Genomic DNA, 5,000 nt, shown 5'->3' on the forward strand with positions numbered 1-5,000 from the left:
GCGCGTATTTATAGGCCTAGGCCTAAGGAAATAAAAATAAATGATTACAAATAAAACTAAATATTGATTATTATTAATTTAATGTTGTTTTTTTTACAGATCACAGAGGGATGTTCTTAAGCTGTTTGCATACTTCAATACAATAGAAATAGCATTAATCAACAACAATTCCTCATTAATTTACCGGCATATGTGAAACAACACATACAGTAATTATGGATATCTACAGATTTTTATTGCCAAAGGACATTTAATTTTTAAAATCTTGTTATTTTCCTAATTTACTTATTTAAAGGTTCAAGCGGAGGTTGGTTGTTGTGCGGTAATTGTTATAAAGTTTAAATGTGATTTCCAAATCGGCAATAAATAATCATTATAAATATAAATAGAAAAAGGCCTAGTACAAAAGATGTTAATTTAATATACAAAACTTGTTGTGTAATTTGTGATAATATTAAAAGTTTTATGTTAAATGGTGTGTATTTCATTTATTGCTCCATTATTATAATAAAAAGAAGGGAATCGTGAAATTTCATTAATTATTTAGCCCCAAGAATGTATTGATTTTATAGTATTTTACCAATTTAAACAGTCCAGGCCTAGCTTGCAGACAGTCCCCCCACCCACTTCACCCAATGCTTAATAATTTTAAGAAAAATGAAAGTTCAACACTTTATTTCAAAATTTATAAGCCCTTTGTCCTCATATTTTAAGATTATGAATCAGCCACTTAACAAAAATAACAATCGAGGGGCCAATGATGAAGCGCATCTTCCCTCATTCTCTTCGCCTAAGAAAACGATTATTCCAGCCCTGCCGCGTCTCCCTAGGCCTACGCGCACCGTGCTTTCGCTTAAAACAGACCTATATTCAACTCCTTATAGAATTTGTTTGAAAAATAACACCAAGCTTATTTTTGGAAATCTTAGAAAATACATATAAGACTATATTATACCGTTTTCAGAATTTCATTTAAAAGTTCCAAATTAATGTTAACTATTTTAACAAACTAGTTAGTTTTCACTTTCTTGTTTTCGTCGTATGACTCGCTTTGTTTACGCTTACACTTGGCTTAGATGTTTATCTTAGAATTCGAATAAATGAATCCATAATCAACAAAAATTGGCACTGTTGTGGTTTTTGTTTAATATAAATGTTCCTAATACACAGAAATCAATTAAACAGCAATATAATTTAATATAAACGAGTTAAAAAGGAAATTTAGACAGCCTATAAAATACGGAAGTCAGAACTCGCGTCGCTCGAAATGTTCGGTAACTTTCTATTTATAGCCTATCGAAAAAGGCTCTGGCTAACTTTTAAATTAAAACGGCTCTCGGAACACTTAATTTCCCATTATCACTATTTGACGTGGATGTGAGCGACGTCGCTTTTTGATCCTTCGATGTCGGCTCTTCCTATCATTGCCAAGCAGAATTGGCCAAGTGTTGGATTGTTCACCCACTAATAGGGAACGTGAGCTGGGTTTAGACCGTCGTGAGACAGGTTAGTTTTACCCTACTGATGAAAGGTCGTGGCTACAGTAATCCTGCTCAGTACGAGAGGAACCGCAGATTCAGACCGTTGGTTCACGCGCTTGGTTGAGAAGCCAGTGGTGCGATGCTACCATCTGAGGGATTACGGCTGAACGCCTCTAAGTCGGAATCCCGCCTGGTGTGCGACGATACGTTCGGTGCCTTGCACGCGGGAGGCCCAGAATAGAACAGGGAAGGGCCGAATCCCCCGAATCCTGCCCGTGCATGCAAATTGCACGGTAGCTTGGAGGAATCCATCCTCTGCGAGAAAGGCGCAAAATCACTTGCAGACGACTTGGGTATGGATCGAGGTGTCGTGACTAGCAGAGCAGCCGTTTCGCTGCGATCTACTGAAACTAAACCTTACATGATCCGCGAGATTTGTCCGCACAAGACGGGCAAACCGGCGGTGGGTGGTGGCGTCGAGCATCACAGAGATGCCTCGAAACATTACTTGCAGTATAATAAACGTTGTTTATGACGACGCGTAAATCTGATACCATATTAACCATATTAACCATATTAACCATATTAACCATATTAACCATATTAACCATATTAACCATATTAACCATATTAAAGATTTCGATTTTCGATTCATACGCGCTGCATCCTTGGCCTTTTCTGGTTCATTTCTATTATTTGTTAGAAATAAGGTTCTCTTTTTTTTTTTGGAAAAAAAAAAAATGTATATTATATGTATCATAATTATAACTCTTATAGGCCTAGGCACGCAGGGGCTAGGCTAGGCAATGCAAGGCCCGGTGCGGCCAGGCCCGACTCGACTCGACCCGGCTAGGTTCGCACCGGCTAGGCTCGCACCGGCCGGGCCCGCCTAGGCACGCACCGGCCTAGAGAGGCTAGGCTAGGCTAGGCTAGGCTAGGCTGGGCTGGGCTGGGCTGGTCTGGTCTGGGCTAGGCTGGGCTGGGCTGGGCTGGGCTAGGCTAGGCTAGGCTAGGCTAGGCTAGGCTAGGCTAGGCTAGGCTAGGCTAGGCTAGGCTAGGCTAGGCTAGGCTAAGCTAAGCTAACCATATTAACCATATTAACCATATTAAAGATTTCGATTTTCGATTCATACGCGCTGCATCCTTGGCCTTTTCTGGTTCATTTCTATTATTTGTTAGAAATAAGGTTCTCTTTTTTTTTTTGGAAAAAAAAAAAATGTATATTATGTGTATCATAATTCTAACTCTTATAGGCCTAGGCACGCAGGGGCTAGGCTAGGCAATGCAAGGCCCGGTGCGGCCAGGCCCGACTCGACCCGGCTAGGTTCGCACCGGCTAGGCTCGCACCGGCTGGGCCCGCCTAGGCACGCACCGGGCTAGGCTAGGCTAGGCTAGGCTAGGCTAGGCTAGGCTCGGCCCGACCCGGCCCGGCTAGGCTAGGCTACGCTAGGCTAGGCTAGGCTAGGCTAGGCTAGGCTAGGCTGGGCTGGGCTGGGCTGGGCTGGGCTGGGCTAGGCTAGGCTAGGCTAGGCTAGGCTAGGCTAGGCTAGGCTAGGCTCGGCCCGACCCGACCCGGCCCGGCTAGGCTACGCTACGCTACGCTAGGCTAGGCTAGGCTGGGCTGGGCTGGGCTGGGCTCGGCTGGGCTGGGCTGGGCTGGGCTGGGCTGGGCTGGGCTGGGCTGGGCTAGGCTAGGCTAGGCTAGGCTAGGCTAGGCTATGCTAGGCTAGGCTAGGCTAGGCTAGGCTAGGCTAGGCTAGGCTAGGCTAGGCTAGGCTAGGCTAGGCTAGGCTAGGCTAGGCTAGGCTAGGCTCGGCTCGGCTCGGTCCGGCTCGGTCCGGCTAGGCTCGCACCGGCCGCGCGAGATTTTTTTTTTTATTTGGATACGCACACGCAGGCTAGGCTAGGCTAGGCTGGGCTGGTCTGGGCTGGGCTGGGCTGGGCTGGGCTGGGCTGGGCTGGGCTAGGCTAGGCTAAGCTAGGCTAGGCTAGGCTAGGCTAGGCTAGGCTAGGCTAGGCTAGGCTAGGCTAGGCTAGGCTAGGCTCGCACCGGCCGCGCGAGATTTTTTTTTTTTTAATTTGATACGCACACGCGCACATCTATTTTGAAGCTTCTCTACGCTGCCGGTTAGCCTGTGATGTGATGTGTAGTTTGATGATGGTTTTTTTTTTTATTCCCATTTTTTCCGGCCTCCGTTACTAACCGATATAGTCTGACCGTCGTAGGTATATATATGGGGGGAGTGTGACTAGTGAGCGTCGACATACAGCAGCATAGCATTCGATGCGATGCATGTTGTACTTGCTCCCTTGGCCGACCCGATGAACGCCCGATCGCGTTCGACGGTGGTTAGGCCGCCTGTGCTCTTGCCAGTGCACCGGTAAAGGCTCGGTGAGTGACGCCGCTCAGACCCTGCGAGGCGGGCGCGATAACTTGTCTGCGCTCGCTCGCCGGTCGTTCGCGAGCGTCCGTTTTTGAAAAAACCGACGTGATTTGTGGCCCGTCTTTGAACGTTAGAACCCGAGAGATTCGAACGCGAAGCGCAGCGTCCCGTTCGGGCGCAGCCTTCGTTTCTCCCGAGGCCTTAGTCAGTCAAAGAAGGTTTTATCAGCCGACGCACTCCTGTCCGCCGCGACGGGTGCGCTTTAACCGTGCAATCGGTTTAGGCTAGATATCTGGTTGATCCTGCCAGTAGTCATATGCTTGTCTCAAAGATTAAGCCATGCATGTCTAAGTACAAGCTTGTACCAAGCGAAACTGCGGATGGCTCATTAAATCAGTTATGGTTCCTTGGAACTGAGTTACCTACATGGATAACTGTGGTAATTCTAGAGCTAATACATGCGAACAAGCGCCGACCTAGCGGAAGGCGTGCTTTTATTAGGAACAAGGCCAATGCGGGCTTGCCCGCTCCCCACATCCACGTCAAATAGTGATAATGGGAAATTAAGTGTTCCGAGAGCCGTTTTAATTTAAAAGTTAGCCAGAGCCTTTTTCGATAGGCTATAAATAGAAAGTTACCGAACATTTCGAGCGACGCGAGTTCTGACTTCCGTATTTTATAGGCTGTCTAAATTTCCTTTTTAACTCGTTTATATTAAATTATATTGCTGTTTAATTGATTTCTGTGTATTAGGAACATTTATATTAAACAAAAACCACAACAGTACCAATTTTTGTTAATTATGGATTCATTTATTCGAATTCTAAGATAAACGTCTAAGCCAAGTGTAAGCGTAAACAAAGCGAGTCATACGACGAAAACAAGAAAGTGAAAACTAACTAGTTTGTTAAAATAGTTAACATTAATTTGGAACTTTTAAATGAAATTCTGAAAACGGTATAATATAGTCTTATATGTATTTTCTAAGATTTCCAAAAATAAGCTTGGTGTTATTTTTCAAACAAGTTCTATAAGGAGTTGAATATAGGTCTGTTTTAAGCGAAATCACGGTGCGCGTAGGCCTAGGGAGACGCGGCAGGGCTGGAATAATCGTTTTCTTAGGCGAAGAGAATGA

At 45.2% G+C, this 5,000-nt stretch overlaps 1 pseudogene; it reads left to right on the top strand.

Annotated features, from left to right (window-relative positions):
* LOC144855529 (large subunit ribosomal RNA) overlaps positions 1–1,920 on the top strand; it is a 5,811-nt pseudogene extending 3,891 nt beyond the window's left edge.
* The last annotated feature ends 3,080 nt before the right edge of the window (positions 1,921–5,000 follow it).

The sequence above is a fragment of the Antedon bifida genome, chromosome 1 (genome assembly GCF_963402885.1).
Source record: "Antedon bifida chromosome 1, ecAntBifi1.1, whole genome shotgun sequence".
Taxonomy (NCBI): domain Eukaryota; kingdom Metazoa; phylum Echinodermata; class Crinoidea; order Comatulida; family Antedonidae; genus Antedon; species Antedon bifida.